The sequence below is a fragment of the Ambystoma mexicanum genome, chromosome 10 (assembly GCF_040938575.1).
Source record: "Ambystoma mexicanum isolate Mex_15411 chromosome 10, UKY_AmexF1_1, whole genome shotgun sequence".
NCBI lineage: Eukaryota > Metazoa > Chordata > Amphibia > Caudata > Ambystomatidae > Ambystoma > Ambystoma mexicanum.
Genome location: NC_090932.1, coordinates 1,456,866,072 through 1,456,883,611, shown reverse-complemented (window position 1 = coordinate 1,456,883,611; position 17,540 = coordinate 1,456,866,072). Strand labels below are relative to the sequence as shown.

The following is a 17,540-nucleotide window of genomic DNA, read 5'->3' as shown; positions in this document are numbered from 1 at the left end:
TCAAAGGGCATGTTGAGGAGCCGGGAATGCACATCAGGAGGGAACCCAGACTTCCGCAACCATGCAAACCTGCGCATTACGGTGCTCGCCGCCATGGACCGGCTGACACAATCTGCCAAGTCCAGACCCGACTGAACGGCCTCACACATGGCATCGTTGCCATCCTGAACCATCGCAAGGAAACCATCCCGTTCGTCCCCTTCGGGAATATGTTCAGCCGCTAATGCAACACAGTTACACAGACAAGGCACATATGGAGTTGGCTGCCTGAAGCGCCATACCCCCTGAAAAAAACACTTTCTTCGCCCAGCCGTCAAAACGTTTGTCGTCCCTAACCAGAGGGATGGTAGGATACGACGCCTGCTTTGCCAGGGCCGTAGCCGCCTGCACCACCAACCTCTCCGGAGTGGGGTGCCAAGTAGCAGGGGTCGCTACTGGCTGGATGGTATTTTCGCGACAAAGACTTGCCCACTGCCGAGAGACTCTCCGGAGCAGTCCAAGCCGCCGCCACCCTTCTCTGCAAAGCCATATGAAATGGCAAAACCGGGTCAGTGGGGGGACCGAGATCAAGGATGTCCGTGAGATCATCCTGAACGAACTCCCCTGGGGGAGCTGACCAACCCAAGTACTCGGTGACCCGAGACATAAGGCGCCGATACAAAGAATCGGCATGAGTCCCAGGCTCCGGTCTACAAAACTCCACCTCCTGAGAGGTGTCCAGTCCACTGGCATCATGCAGTGACTGCCTCAGGTCATCAAACTGGCTATGGCCCGAGATTAGCTCATCCGGAACCGAAACCGGAACCAAACCGTCATCAGAGCCTTCATCACCCTCTGAAATGTACTCCAGGCGGGGAGAGGAAGACCTCTGGGGACCAAAGCAGTGCCTGACCTTAGCCAGAGCCTTCATAGGGGCAAACCCTCCGACACCACCGCCTCGAAAGGCGTCTAGGGCGCCGAACGAGTCGGCGCCGACAGAAAAGGCGTCGACGTCGAGCGAATCGGCGTCGACGTCAACTGCAGCGCCGTCGTCGACACAGGCCTCGAAGCCGGAGCTCCGAGCGTGCCTCTCGACGACCTGGGCGCCGACAACCCCCTCGGAGGCGGAGCCTCGGTAGAAATTGTCGACTACCTCGGCGCCATAGGCATCGACGTCTTCTTCGAAGACGGCACAGGATCACGCGGTCTCTAGCGCGTCGAGGACCGGGACCTGGAACGGGCAGGGTGAGAACGGCTACCCTTGTCCAACCGGGACCTCTCCCGTGAGCCGTACCGACCACCCGAGCCCAAAGGCGTACGAGCGGTGTCTCTCAACCGGTGCCGACCGACCCCACTCTGAGGCGCGGAGGGACCGGTGCCCTGCGATTCAAGGATCGCTAGCATCTGCTTCCCGAAGGAAGCCCATTCCTCCGGTGTCGCTTGCATGGAGGGATAAGCGACCCGCCGACGGGCGGAGTCCTCAGAAGAGGACGGGGAAGGCGACCGATGCCGGCGCTTCCAGGAATGCCTCAAAGAGGCACAGTCGTCCTTATCATGGGCCTCCCCCGAGGCACCAGAGGCAGGCGTCGTGCGAGTCCGTGACCGACATCTTGGACCCACAGTCCCCGCATTTCTTGAAGCCCGGACGCGGGGTTGAAGACGAAGTAGACATCGCCACAAACAGGTCTTCACAAAAAACCGAACAGGTTCAACAAACCGAGAATTGAAAACAGCAAACTCCAACGAGTCGAGGCGTACCGAGATTCACGAAGAGAACAAGTTCGCGGAAAAAACGGAACTGAGGATATGGGCGTCGTGCGTCCTACTTATCACATCGGGTGACGTCGGCTGTCGGAGGAGGTCCTCGGAGACGGCGCATCGACGCAGGAGCCAAAGATTTTCCGAAGCAGCACAGCTGTGGACATTACCTGTCATAGATATGGAATACGTCGGAGGACCCAATCCCCTCGAATTTATTTTCTAGCAGGGGCTGCTGCGCATCGATGCCGGTTGTCTCGATGTCCTTCGAGGGCATCTGTCTCAACGTCAAAGTCATCAATGGTATATAGCGCATGTAGTGACCATTGGCTTCAGTTCCGATTTTTCTGTGAGTTGGTTTATCCAAAGCTCGACAGCTACTGAACCTGAAACAGCGTAAAACTGTAATAACATGGAAATTCAACTGCAGGGTAGGCTGGGAGGGGCGATGAGGAATATGTGGGAGGAACATCCAGTCGAAAGAACGTTAGCACGGGTAAGTAACTTGTTTTTCGAATGGATTGTGTCCTTCCACGTACTCCTCCTCTTATGATAGTCTCCCAGAGCAGTAGTTGTATTTCCGGAGAAGCGAGTCCGAATTTTCAGTTTCACATCTAAATTTGGGAGTTCCTATTGGTCTGTGTGTACAGAGTGTAACACTGCCTTCCCACAAACACGTTCCTGGCTTGTGGAAGAGTCCAGACTATAGTGTTTGGTGACTGCGTGGACCGAGGACCACGTTGCTGCCGCACAAATATCCTTCCTTGGGACTCCCCTCAGTAAGACAGAGGAAATAGCCAGGCCCCTAGTCGAATGTGTCCCAAGCCCCTCAGGGGGATATTTTCCAGCTAACCTGTAGCATTCGGAGATTGCAAGGATTATCCACCTAGATGAGGTTTGTTTTGAAACCGTCATACCCAATTTATGTCCCGTATATCCAATAAATAGTTAATTGTCTTGTCTCAATTTAGACATCCTGGAAATATACAAACTAAGTACATGTTTTGGGTCAAGCCTGTGTAGGCTCTACTCTTCCTTTCCAGGATGAGGTGGGGGAAAGAAAGACAGTAAAATGATCTTTTGAGTTAGATGAAACTCAGACACAATTTTAGATAAACATGTGATGTTGACCTCAAGGACCACTCTATTCTTAAAGACTGTTTAAGGAGTCTTGCAGGACAAGGCTTGAAGTTCACTAACCCTACGGGCCGGTGTAAAGGCCACTAAAAGAATGGTCTTTAAAGTCAATAACCTTAAAAGACAGGAGTGGACAGGCTTGGATGGAGCACACATTAAGCATTTCAGAACCAGGTTGAGATCCCAAACCGGGACTTGAAAAGGGACTGAAGGAAAGAAATTTGTCAAGACTTTTAAAACTGTGTAACCAGTGGGATCTTGAAGAAAGATGCCTCCTTAGAGGAGCGCTTAAAAATAGATGGCGCTGCCAAATACTCTTTAATTGTGCCAACCTGGATCCCCAGATTAGCCATGTGCAACAAGAACGATAACACCATAGGTGTGCTTCAAGTAAAATTGTCCACCTTCTTTTCCCTGCACCAGCTGCAGAACTTGTTAAAAACAGCAGCAGTACAAGGAATTTGTTGCTGGCCTTCTGGCCAAAAGCAAAATTTCCATTATGTCATCCTGGAGGTCCCAATCCTTATATTTCAACCTCCCAGAAAACATGCATGAAGGTTGAGTGTCTTGACTTCTGAATGGAGAACCCGACCCTCCTCTCTTTGTGGAAGACTTATTGGAAAGTAGATGGACATGTCAAGAAGGTCCGGGTACCACGTCTTCCTGGCCCAATCCGGAGCAATTAGGATCATGGGTTTCTTTCTCAACCTCCTGATGACTTGAGGAATGACGTGACTGGAGGAAACACGTACAGGAGTGGATACTCCCAGTACACTATGAATGCTTCCCAGAGAGCTCCTCTTGGGGGAAATTGCCTGGAGCAGTACAGTTCGCACCTCTGGTTGACACTGGTGACAAACAGATACACTTGAGGGGTTCTCCAAAAGGTAAAGATCTCTTGAAGGACTTCCTGAGCTAGTTCCCGCTCGTGGGATGCTGTGCTCTGCCTGCTCAGAACTTCCACTGTCATATTCTCCTCTCCGGCTAGGTCAAATGCTGATAGAAAGATTCCTTCTTGAATTACCCAGTACCAGAGCTACATTGCTTCCCTGCACAGTGGTAGTGTACCCATGCCTCCTCTCTTGTTGAGGTAGTACATTGGCACTGTGTTGTCCGTCATTATCAGGACAGTCTTTCCCCGTACAGAGGGCAGAAAGGCCTTCAGCACTAGTCTGATCACCCTCTGCCACAAAAGATTGATGAGTAGTTTGGACTCCGATGGACCTCAACAACCACCGATTGTCACATCGCTGGTGTGGGAGCCAGTGAGGCGTCAGTGTGATGCTGGAAATGCATCGGAGGGACAGGGCCTCTGTATCTTTGTCTTTTGAGCCTTTCTCATGTATGTTCTGTCTTGTTTCCCGCGCAGGAGTTCATGTGGGACTCTTGGCGGTGCAGCTCTTCCTCTTTTTGGTCCTGATGAACATACCCTTGGGATACCCCTACGGCAACCATGGGTAGGGGTACAACCCTGAACTCCTAGTTTATGTTTTTGGGCACCTGTGTGTGGCCCACGGAGCAGGGTATGGACTGGTGGCAGCTACATGCTGAATTTGACCGGTGCTCTGACTATCCTCCATTTTGGGATACCCACTGCCTGCCATTGGAATCAGTCTTGCTTTCTATCATATATGTTACCTTGTTTTCCTGAAGTCCTGGGAAGCCCTGACTCTGTCCCTTCCCTGACTGGCTGCTGGGTGGAAGTTCCATATATGGTACTGTGGGGGAAGTCCAGGCCAGACTGGCTGGCGACTTCCTAATGACTATGTTGTGGGTACGCCCCTGGGGTGGGACCTGGGTGAATGGAGTGTGTGACGAATAAGCATTTCATGTTATGGGTGTCTTTTATCTGGTATGTGACACAATGCCTGTGACAGCCCTGCCCGAAACAGGTATGACTGCAGTGTGGAGTGCTGAATGGCTGGGTGCTTTTTCTGAATCCACATTCCGTGTTGTGAGTGTCTGGATGGAGAAGAATGGCCTGAATGCACTGCGAGCCTAATTGGCTGCCGGACTGCCCTTCTGAATGATTGGTTACCTGAGTGTACCCCCAGCAGAGTGAATGGAAGACCGAATAGTATATCTGGGGACCTCTCAGCTGAAGTCGAAATATGGTGCTTATTCTCAAAGCTGAGTTGGAAGAAGGTGGTTAACTGCCGTTTCCCTTCAACGTAATCTGAAAGTTGCTGTGCCTTCAAGAAACTGATCCAAGAGAGGACCTGACTAGGAGACCTCTTCCCGAGCTACGAGGGACCATCATGCACCAGCCAATCTTTGCCAAAACTCCCTGGAAGCCAGACTCGCGAAAGGCTGCCGACCGGTGAAGGGGACTGCCGCAGAATCCGCAGTGAAGCACCCGGACAGCCAAGTCCATCGTCGTTGACTAGGGTTCGCAGGTTTGCTATAACCGCTGGAAGCCCGTCAAAGTGTGTTGCCAGAAGTGAGGACAACTTGACGTTGTGCTGCTGAACGACCGGCGCTGCAACGCTCCATTGTCTAAGACATTTGATCCAAGGACTCCCTTGCTCACCATCGTCAGCCACTTTGTCCGGCTGGAGAAAGTCAATATTGTCGATAACTGAGGAGAATTCGCCGGTGGGTTTCCCGCCACCCAAGGTCCTCAAAAATCCAACAGCCAGCCGTGGTCGCGTCCCGATCACCGACCCAGACGACCTGACGCCCTTGCTGGGCCAATCACCTCCTAAGAGCGTAAGACTTGATTGCTCATCCACGTTTTACCAAATAGAGAATATTGGCTGGGGTGCTCTGTGCTTAGACTGTCATATAGAGAGCAAGAGTACAGATACCCCCCTCCAGTCTATACAGTCCGTCACTACAATTATCTCCGGCCATGGTTGCAAAAAAGGGTATCCCTTCAAAATGTTTTCTTGGAAGGTCCACCACAGAAGATCTTGTGCGACTCTTCTTGGAACTTGATGGAGGTCTGACATTTTGCCTGAGAATTGGGACCATTGAGTCCTGAGAGCCCATTGGAGGGATCTCATTCTCAGACGAGCCTCTGGCACCAGGAAAATGCATGATGCCATGAGGCCAAGCAACCTCAGAAAATCGAAGGCCGGAAGACACTGGGAATTTTGGAATTTGTTAACTATCTGCAGAATGACTTGAGCCCTCAACTCGGGTGGCGAGGCTTCTCCCCCTCCCCCCCAAGGATGGGCCTAGGACAGCCCCGATTAATTGGAGCCATTGAGATGTTATCATGTGGGAATTGTTGAAGTTGAGGGAGAAGCCCAGTCTCTGGAGGGAGTGGCAGGTTATACTGAGATCTTGCAGGGCCTGCTCGGGAGAGCGATCCCTGATCAGCCAATCGTCTAGCTAGGGGTAGACGTGAACCCCCTGAGCTGAGACTCGCTGGCACTACTGCCATCAACTCAGTGAAAACCTTCAGGCGGAGGTCAGCGCAAAAGGCAGAACTCGAAATTGATAATGAGAACCACCACTGGTGATCCTCAGGTACTTTCTGTGCTTGAGATGGATTGGCACATGAAAGTAGGCATCCTGAAGGTCCAATGATAACATCTAGTCCTGAGGCTGGAGGGCCTAAAGGATCTTAGACAGTGTGACCACCTTGAACTTGTCCTTCCTGAGGAATGTGTTCAAGTCTCTTAAGTCCAAGATGGGTCTCAATCCTCTGTCCTTCTTGGGGATTAGGAAGTAAGGGGAGCACCAACCCTTGTTCCTCTCAGCTAAAATTACTGGCTCTATAGCACCTTTCTTTAGCAGGGAGCGGATCTGGAACTCTGAAAGATGTGCACCCCGGTTGATGTTCCCGAGGTCTTTTTAGAAAGGGAAGGCAGTAACCCTGGGTTACCGTTTCCAGTGCCCATACATCTGAAGTAATACCCTGCCATTCTTTCAGATGCTGTGAGAGTGTCTCCCACTGGTGTCTTGTGGAGTAAGGCCTCAAGAGAGGTTCTGGTCGGTTGATACAGCGGCTGAGGGTAAAGCAGCCACTGCCTGGGCATTCTTGTCACCCCTACCCCGCCCACCAGAGGGGAATCTTTTCTGACCTCTTTGAAGCAACAATCCTCGCCCTCTTCCAACTGAGGAGTAATATTAAAAGGACCGGCCCCTCCAAGCTGTACCAGTGGGGCGAGTAGGGGGCTGTCTGATTGCTGCGCCAAGGGATTTGGCTGAAGCTTTGGAGGTCTGCAGCGCCTCAAAGCCCTTGTCAGCCTTGTTGTCAAATAAATAAGTGCCGTCAAAGGGCATGTTAATAAGTCTGGACAGTACACCTGGTGCAAAACCAGACTTTCTTAACAAGGCAAATCTGCGCGTAACAATCCTAGCCACCATTGCTCTGCTGATACTGTCCGCATAGTGGAGACCAGTTGAGAGGGATTAGCATATTGCAGCTTTCCCATCCTTGACAATGTTTTTTTTTTTTGAGATTTCAATTTTTATTGGTTTTGTAGCACAACATTGTACACTTTCACATAGGAGTAAAAGAAAAAAAACAGAATGCAAAAATCAGAAGAGAAACACATATTGTGGCATATAACCTTGAGAGAGCAACATAGGAGTGCATCTTACATTTTATCGATTTCAGATCTACATTGCACGAGACTTTTCGATTCCCTTCCCGTTCAGTCCGTACATATTGTGAGAGCAAGGCAATTCCCTTAGCCAATTCAACAATCAGCACGACAGGCAGAAAATTTAAGACTTTTTGACAATGACACCGGCGACATGATAGAGCGATATAGTGGAGATACAGCATCATGCACACACATTTTATGAGACATATTTCGCACGAAAATCCGCCCATTCTGTATCAGTAGAGGCACCTTTCTCATGTAGGGCAGCGGTCAGGGACTCCATTCTGAAGATGGACCGTGCGACGTTCACCCACTCCTCTTTAGAGGGGAGGGATGATCTCTTCCAAGTCATTGTGAGGCAGGCTCTTGCGGCCATCAGGAGGCCCAAGATCATCTTGGGAGCTTTTAGGATCGTGTCTTCTTCTTGGGAAAGGCCGAAGAGTATCAGTAGGGGGTCTTTCTTCCTATCCTCTTGTTCAAGGTCTTTAATCCAACTCAAGACCTCATCCCAGAAGGCCTGGACTTTGTTGCAGCCCCACCACATGTGCCAGTAGTTTGCTTCTTGACCACAGCCCCTCCAGCACAGTGGATTTGATCCTTGGTACATTTTCGCCAGTCGAAGCGGGTCGTACTGCCATCTATACAAAAGTTTGATGGCGTGGAGCTTATATTGGCATGATATTGACGCTTTAGTTGTTTACGGGCATATCCGGAGCCACATCTCATCATGAAGAGGACCACCGAGGTCGGTTTCCCATTTATTCCGCAGCTTCGTGGAAGGAGTTAGATCCGTCGATATCAGCGCGGCGTACATAGAGCTTATCAGGCCTTTAGAGCCCACGAAAGTATCCAGTATTTTCTCGAAGGGTGTGAGGTCTCTTTGTAGTTGGTCTTTCCATTTTCCTTGGGACATTACTCCTTTCAGTTTCAAATATTGAAAGACCGATAAGGGGCCTATGTTAAGAGCATCTTCGAGTTCCTGTATAGTTATAAAAGTCTTGTTTCTCCATAGTTGCCCTGCTCGTTCCAGACCAGCTTCGTACCAGGACTGATAGCTCAGAGGTTCATGTATGTCGTCACGAATTCCTGGGACCCATATGTGTCCCAAGGGAGAGGGCCAGGTCGTAACTCCCTTCGTAGCGTTGTTCGGTTTCCAGATTGCCCAGAGGGTTCCGAGTATGGGGTGATTCCGAATGCTATGACGTAATCGAGATCCAGGGACCCATAACCATTCACCGACAGTGTATGGTCTGAGGTGAAAATTGTCCAGGTCTATCCAGTGTAGGTTTGTTTGCTGTCTCAGGTGTGGGATTAGTACACGCAACTGGGCTGCCCTGTAGTATGCCTCTAAATTGGGGAGGCCCACACCAGCGTCGTCCTTCTTGAGATACAGCAGAGATTTAGGGACTCTTGGTTTTTTACCTTGCCATAGGAAGGTCATCATGGACTTGGTTATTTCGGAAAAGAACTTCTTGGGTATTTTTATGGGGAGCATCTGGAACAAGTATAGAATTTTTGGTAGGATTACCATTTTGATGGCATTTAGGCGCCCCATCCAAGAAATTGTCAGTTTGTCCCATTTTAGCATGTCGCCTTGCAATGTCATTAACATGGGGGGGAAGTTGGCATCGTATAAGGTGTCCAAGGTACGTGTGACGTTAACGCCCAAATATCGCAGGGTAGTGAGGCTGACTTTCATTCCTAACGGGGCGAATCTTTCGACTTCATTATCTCTGGATCTGTCTAGTGGGAGGATGATGGATTTGCCGGTATTGATCTTCAGGCCTGCCATCCTTCCATATTCTTCAATAATATTCATGGCTGTCGGGATGGATTCAAGCGGGTAGGTGAGATGTAGCAGTATATCATCAGCGTAGAGGCCAAGTTTGTATTCCTTGTCCCCGACTTTGATCCCATGGACGCTGGGGTCAGACCGCAGTCGTTGTGCAAGGGGCTCAAGCGACAGGACGAATAATATGGCAGATAGCGGACATCCCTGTTTTGTACCTCTCTCCAGGGGAAACCATCTGGAGTAGCCGCCATTGACTGAAACCGATGCTCGTGGAGACGTGTAGAGTGCTTTTATGGCTAGGCGTAGCCGTGGGCCAAAGCCAACCTCAACAAGGACCTTTTCTAGAAAATCCCAATCCACCCTGTCGAACGCTTTCTCAGCATCCAAGGAAAGAAGGGTCGGATCTGCTGGCATATTTCGAGCTTCGTGAATCAAGTGGAGTGTTTTCCGTATAGTGTCAGCACCTTGTCTTCCTAGTATGAAACCCACCTGGTCTGGGTTCACTAAACGTGGTAAGTGGACTTCTATACGAGCTGCTATCACCCTCGCATAAATTTTGGCGTCAATGTTAAGTAACGAGATGGGGCGGTATGATCCACAGAGTTTTGGGTCTTTGCCTTCTTTTGGTATTACTGTGAGGAGGGCTTGTTCAAAGGAGGGTGGCGCTTTGCCTGTTTCGAAGATGTCATTGAAGAGTGTTGTCAAGAATGGAGCAATATACGTGGAGAATGATTTATAGAATCCGGGGGTGAAACCATCGTCTCCAGGGGACTTCCCTGTTTTGAGCCGCTTGATTGCGTCAGCAACTTCATCCTCACTAAAGGGAACGTCAAGCGCCTCGGCTTCTGCGCGTGTTAGTGACGGTAGTTTTACACTTTGAAGGTATGTCTCGATGGTATTTGGCGGGGAGGGGGGGTCACTCATGTATAGATCCTCATAGAAGAAAGCAAAGGCTTCTCGAATCCCCTGGGGAGATGTTTCTGTAGTGTCTAGGAGCGTGCCATCCAGTCTTTCTATGGTGTCCACCCATCTCTCAGCTCTCTGTGCGCGCAGCCTGGCCGCCAGGAGGGCGTCCGCCTTGTCACCTTTCTCATAGAATTTTTGCTTTAGGTGTTGTAAGGTTTGGGATATTTTGCCGATTTCCAAAACTTTGAGTTCTTCCCGAAGTTCCTTGGCCTCTTTGATGTGTTTCGCTCGTTCATGTGGTTTTGATTGGGCATGTTTCTCAGCCATGAATAATTTTTCTCTGATACTTTTCTCAATTAGCGATCGTTCTCTCTTTTTGCGAGCTCCTTCTCTGATGAGGACGCCCCTCCAGGTGGCTTTGGCTGCTTCCCATACCGTTGCCTTTGAGATGTCTCCAGTATCATTTACCATGAAGTATTGTTTGATTTCTTTCTCAAATTCTTCTCTGAACACCGCATCTTTCCATAATGAGTCGTTGCACCTCCACTTTTTGTTTGGTATAGTATGTTTCACCCAGCGTATTTCTGCTATTACCATGTCGTGGTCCGACCATGAGATCGGGTATATATTTGCAGTAGTGGTTTCCTGCAAGAGATCTTTGGACAAAAACAAGTAATCAATTTGTGTAAAAGTGTCGTGCGGGGCAGAGTGGAAGGTAAAACCACGATCCGTGGGGTGGAGGTGACGCCAGCTATCGGTTAGACCAAACAATGAAAATGTCGCCTTTACTTCTGCAGCGTTATTTACGTGAGACGAGCTGGGTGCATTGGTCCTGCTTTGCCTGTCTAAAGAGCTGTCCATCCACAAGTTGAAGTCACCTCCCAGGATCATGTGTCCCTGTGCCATCTGAAACACCTTTTCGACCGCTTTGTGAAGGAATCTTGTCTGACCCTGGTTCGGGGCGTAGACCGTTGCCAGAGTGACAGGGGTGTTCTGTATGGTTCCTGTTATGACTGCAGTTCTCCCCTCTACGTCGACCCAGGTATTGTGAATTGACATACGGAGACTCTTCCGCACGAGTATCCCCACCCCTGCTTTCTTAGATAATCCGGAGCTCCACAGGGAAAAACCAATAGCTCTGCTCGGGATTGATCTCTCCGTGCCCCTGAGATAGTGTGTTTCTTGGATGAATAAGACGTCAATTTTGGAGCGTGTGAATTCTCTGGCCATGAGGGAGCGTTTTGTGGGGGAGTTTAAGCCTTTGACGTTAAGTGTGCATATGCGTAGACAATCAATGTCGGGTGTGTTTGCCATTATAGATGTTTGGCAATGCCGTAACTATTCTTCGTGCCTGTCGTTCTGCCTTTTCTATTTCTCCTGCTCTAAAGTTCAATTTCTGTCCTTCGTGAATGGAACAAGGTCGGGTTAGATCCAACAAATCATGCAGCTCATCCCTGTATCGCAAAGAAATAGACCACAAAATTCCAACATTTCCCCCCCCCTCCCACCTCCCCCCATCCTCCAGAAACAAAGCCGCCCAATACAGGGTCGTCTTCAGCCATCTCGACTCGTGGCGTCCGAATTCAGTCGGGTTAACTTCACCAAACAGAATTCGAACCACCAGTATGAACCGCTCAACTTTTAGTCCATTAATTAATAGTACATGACATAACTTTAACTTTCGAGCCCCCAGCTCATATCACTCGATATCCTAGAGCATGAGGCTTTCCACCGTTTCAGCCAGGGTTTAGTCACCATTAGCCCCATGTTCAGGTATAATCGTGTTCGTCAACATTTTACCCCCTTGACCCCGGCCTGTACCTTATGTCACTGGGTGCAGTCATGGAACCGGCCTGGGTCTCGTTGCAGATTGCTCACCACCCACGTAGTTTCTCCGATAAAATTCCACAGAAAGGTGGGTGATCGTGATGGTAAGAGAGTCAATGTTCCATTTCGGAGGAAGTGTTCATTCTCCGGAATTTCCGAGACCCCTGCATCCGCCTTCTTCGGGGACCTTTGGTTTGCCATAAGCCATCTGCGTTCCTTTGTGCTGGTGCGTGTGATCCATCTGCCTGAGGGCCCAATAGATCCGTAATGGTGTTGGTGATGTCTTTTTCAGAGCTCATTTTCATTTCTGTGCCCTCCCAGTCGAAAGAGAGAGAGAATGGGTAACCCCACCGGTATCTGATGCCTTTGTCTTTAAGAAGTTTTGTAATCGGTAGGCACTTCCTACGTAGAGATAGCGTAAGGGAAGACAGGTCTTGAAAGATAACAATGGTTGACCCCTCCAGGGAGATCTGCGGTGCCACTCTGGCCTTCTCTAGGATCCGTGCCCTGTCTGCATAATTGTGGAACCGGACCAGGACGGACCTCGGGCCACCCGGCTTACCTCCGGCCCTGTGAATGCGATCAAGTTTCGGTTCGTCTATCCCGTCGTCCCCGAATAGAACTTTCAGGATGTCATGGAACGCTTTTTTCAGATGTGCTCCCGTTTCGCCCTCCAATTCAGGGATACCAAAAACACGGACATTGTTCCGACGTTCTCTATTTTCCAAATCATCAACTTTTAACCGGAGCTCTTCCTCTTTGTTCTCGATTTCAATCAGGCGGTGATTGATTTGCATTTCTAGTGTGCTTGATGAGGATTGGTTGTGTTCGACCTCCTCAAGTCTCTCCTCCATTTTGTCGATTCTGTTTGTGATCTTATCGATTTTGTTCCCAATGTCTGCCCTCATCCCTTTCATTTCTGAGAGGAGGTCAGCGATATCGCCTTTTGTCAGTGCTTCTCCGGCATTCTTGGATGCCATGACCGTGGGCTTCAGAAGGTGGGGTGCGCTTAGAGGCGGAGTGAATTTGAATTTGGCCAGTTTCAATTTTATGTCCATAGAGTCAAAGTGAGCTATCAGGCCACTGATTGGGACTCAACTTGTGTTGGGTCTGCCAGTCTTGGGGAGAAGAAAAGTGGGTGAAAGTCCGCGTCAACAACGGAACCTTAAGGATACCCCTCAACCGGAACCTCGTTTCTTTATTCAATGCGTGGAGTGCGAGGGCCTCGGGATGGATTTAAAGTGTGGCTGATGGAGGGGACCTTATCCCTGGAGCGCCGGGCATGTGATTCCATGCGTTGTCACATACCTGCGCTGTGAGTGACTGGGTTTTCTTAACTGGAGCAGGACCGACTCCGTGGTAGGGTGATCACAGGGGCTGTGTGTTGGGGCCCGCTTACCGCTGCGGGATAGGTTCCGCTTTAGCTTGAAGGTTGGGGTGAGGTCAGATCGAGTGGGGTACGCGTTTCGAGGCTTGAGGGCCCTTCCCCAAGTTGTTAGGTTTCTGTGAGTTACGGGGGTGGTGAACAGGGCCCCGTGCTGTGGGGGAAGGAGGATCCGACGTCTTTAACGCGACTGAGGAGGGCACACGCCTCAAGTCGTGTAGTGGGCAGCACAGTTGTTAGGTTGAAACCACCGTACCGGATCACTACAGGAAAGAGCACCTGTATTAGCAGTCTGTGCAACCACTGGTGGGCTAATATCAGGAGAAAGGCTGGAGATGGTTCTTAATGCCCGTAAATGGCTGATCAAAGAGGGTATGGGGCTTTAGAAAGTTCCGGATTACTTGCAAACCGTAATGGCAGGGCACGAGGTATGCATGAGGGTAGGGGAGGGCCCAGCTTCAGATCCGGTGCGGGTGCGGGTGAATGTTGGGGGGCAGGGGGATTCCCCGCCACAGGGTCCGAGTTCCTCCTCTCCTTATGGCCCGCGTATGCTGCGTGTGCCGCGGGTGGACCTTGTTTTCAGCAGCGCCCGATGCTGTTCAGTCTCGTAAGGCGCTGTTTGTCGGGGCAAAGGGCGCTGGGGGCGTGCGGCTTACTCCGCGTTGCCTCGGCTTCATGAGCCGCGGAGCCTCGCCTTCCCCGGTGCGGAGCCCCCTATGAACTTTCCGGGGCTCCGGTTGATGGGTCCGATGCAGATGTGGATCAATGTTGGGGGGCAAGGGGCTATGCCGCCACAGGTTCCGGGTTCCTCCACACCTTACGGCTCTTGCTGGCAGTATGCGCAGGGCGCACGCCGCAGGCCACGGATAGTCCTTTGGGCACCAGCGGCGCCCGGTGATGTTCCTCGTCGGACAGCGAAGTTTCTCAGGGCGGAGGGTGCGGGGGGCACGGGACTCACTCTGCGTCGCTGCAGCACTTCGGGCCCCGAGGCCTCGTCTTCTTCGGCGCAGAGACTCCCGGGAGCCTCAGTCAGACAGGCCCGCGCTTGGGCTCGTTACTTTCGTTTTCTCACGCGGGAAGGGTGTCAGCCTCAAAAGAGCAGAAGTGGGTGAAGATTCGTCCGATTTTCTCCAAATTTTCTGCTGCAGAGAGGGGGGGCCCTCGCCAGACACCGTGTTGAAACTCAGCTGCAGGGGGGGTCCTCAAAGTGGGGGCTCAGACCAAATTAGGGACCATGGAGGAGCGAGCTCAAACGGGGCACGGCATTCTCCGTGCGCCCCCTGGCGGCCTTTGACAATGTTTAAAAAGCAGTCTTGTGGTTCTCCTTTGGGGATATGTTCGGCCACCATCGCTATAAAATCCCATAGTGCACACATGGCATTTGCTGATTTAAGGGCCATACTCCCTGCAGAGAAAACCTTTCCAGCCCAAGCATCATAACGCTAGTCATCTCCGTCTGGGGGATGGTTGGATATGCTTGTTGTCTGGATGTAGACGTGGCAAAATGAACTACCAAGCTGTAACGCTCACCTGGCTCCCACGGAGGCGCTGGTCTGGTCTGGGTTGCTGTGGCCTCTTCAAGCGTGATGCGCAGAATTCGGACCACTGATTGAACAGGACCCCCAAATCTTGCTTGTCTGGCCCGTAGGAATATCCTTCTGCAGATGAGAAAGGGGATTAACTGCCTGCTGAATAATGTGCTTGCTCCCCCCTTTCCCCCTTTGTTCTCCTCTGACTTCCTCCAAAACCCCCGGTTTAAGCTCACCTTATGGTTTGGAAGGATGAACTCTCCATCCTGCTTCTGGTGGAGGGGCACGCGTTCGTCCAGTTACTTCACTGGTTTTCAGAATGGCGCTGGCAAATCCACTTGACTTTACTGAGCGATACGCCTTAAATATGAAGATGCAAAAGTTCAAGTGTGAGCCTCCTTTTATGTTGTCTTTTTCTGTCCTTTATTTCAGGTGCAGAACAAAGGCGATGCGTTGAGGGGTTAAACTGCCGGGGTAAAATCAGGTGAGTCAGTGATGAGGGCGACCCCTCTAAATGTCTTTATAATTCCCCAGTAATGTCTTTTGCCCTTTCCCCATAGGGGCCGGGGTGCGGTACCTGCCAGAGATGTGGCGCAGACCCGAGATGTGGAATGGCTCACCAAGAATAGCCGGTAAGTAAAATGGCTGAAAATCCGGCTTTCCTCTTGTGTTTCCTTGCTCACCTTTTGTCTCTTCTTCTCTCCCTTAGGTGCGGTGCAGAGATGTGGCGACTGGCACTGAGAGCCGCGATGGAGCCGGGCGGCGTCTCGGGAACAGATGAGCGAAGCGCGGCGCTGCAGCGAGCAACGCGGTGTTTTTAAATGGAAGTCTTCCTTCAGGAATGCTGGCGTGAAGATTCCGGATGCAGGTAAGAAGGTTGAAATAGTTCTTAGTTTTCACCTTTCTCTTCTCTTATTCCCTTACAGGTGTTCCAGGTTCGAGGCGGGCGTGGCTGGAGTCCAGGTGCAGGAGCAGACACGGTGAGCGTTCAGCTGCTGGGAGGCAGAACAACGCGAAGCACGTGTGGCTGTCCGGGTGTGGCTTAAATAGCCTTGGAAGAAGTTCCAGGTGAGTATTCTTCCACAGCCCCACCCAAGTAACAAAATAGTTCCTTCAGATAAATAGTCCCTCCTAAGCCTCATTTGGCTTGGTTCTTCATGAAGCATGGTCTGCATCAGGTGAGTGTGCAGCATGGTCTGCTTCAGGTAAGTGCACCAAACACTTCCCTTTATGAGCCTGGCGCCTATGGCGCCAGGACTGATGTCCAACATGAGCCTGGCACCAACGGCGCCAGGACAGAGTCCAAAGAGCCAATATAAAGGGCCGCTGGGCTTTTACCCGGGGGCGTGATGCCTGCTCCCGGGGGTGCTGGGCCTGGCCTGGTGCTCTGGGGGTAGGCATCATGACACAAGCTTTCAGGAGTTGGGTGTTTTGTTAGACAGTACGTGTCACTACTTGACGTACGGTACTTGCTGGTTAGTTTTTTTTTATCACAGCTGGAAGTAACTCGGGGGTCTCCCAGTTGGCATTAACTCTCCTTTGCAAAGCCACATGGAATGGTAGAAGAGGGTCCTCGTGGGGTCCCTTGTCTAAAATATCAGTTGGAACATCCTGCTCAATTAGTGGTGCAAACCTACTCCATCCCAGATATTCTATCACTCTAGGCATGAGTTGTCTATAAGATCCATCGGCATGATCCGAGGGGTCTGGCCTGCCAAATTCTATTTCTGTGGATGTGTCCAATCCACTTGCAGATTGCAGGGTGGCATGTAGATCCCTTAATCTTGAATCCTCAGAAATTAAGGCCTCTGGAACATTTTGTATCCCATACTGCAATACAAATGGATATGATTCATCTGAAGATGGCTCATCATCCTCAAATTGAGGAAAGGGATTTGAAAAAATCTTTCCTTGGTAGTGAAGTGTATATTTTCTCGACATCTGTTGAGGATTTTGAGATTTGAGTGGCGAAGTCTTTGACTCTTTCGACGTCTTCGACTTCGACAGTTTTGGAGCTGAAGTTTTCTTATCACTCGACGTGGAGTCTTTTGGCACAAATGGCGTCGATGATGTCGATAGAGCCTTTCCCTTTGATGGAACCTCCGAAGGTTCGAGGAGTTTTCTCCTGGACACCCAGGCGCACAGGTTTTGTCCCTTGCCTTTTTGTCATGCTTGTCGACACTGGCATGGCTGTTATCTTTCTTCGGGTGAGTCGAGGCCGCTTTCTCGAATAGTCCGAGCATCTTTTGTCTGAACTTCTCTCACTCAACTGGCGAGGCCGATTTGGCTGCGCTCGAGATCCATTCCGGGGAGGAACTCGACGACAAAGACAGCTAACTATGGCACCTTTTCTTTTACCACCGTGAGGAAGGTGATGAGTGGTGTCAGCCACTGTGTGATCAGGACCATTTAGCTTTCTTCCGACAAGGAGAGTCATCTCTCGATTCGTCAGAGGATCGCCTTTTCGACTAGGTTATTGAAGGAGATTTTTGGGACCTGCTTCAGCCAGTTTGCTTTACGCTCTTTCAGGAACTTTGCTGTCAGCGATAGGAAAGACCCACACACCGGCATTGCGCAAGAGGATCCTAGGCCCCATAGACACACCCAACGGGGATCTGTGAGGGACATTTTTGCCCCACAGTAGTGCCACTTCTTGAACCCCGATCTCG

General features: G+C 50.8%; 1 protein-coding gene across 10 annotated transcripts in view; it reads right to left on the bottom strand.

The window, feature by feature from the left end:
• ATXN2 (ataxin 2) overlaps positions 1-17,540 on the bottom strand; it is a 2,542,428-nt gene that overhangs the window by 418,613 nt on the left and 2,106,275 nt on the right. The gene's annotated exons all lie outside the window — the stretch shown is intronic.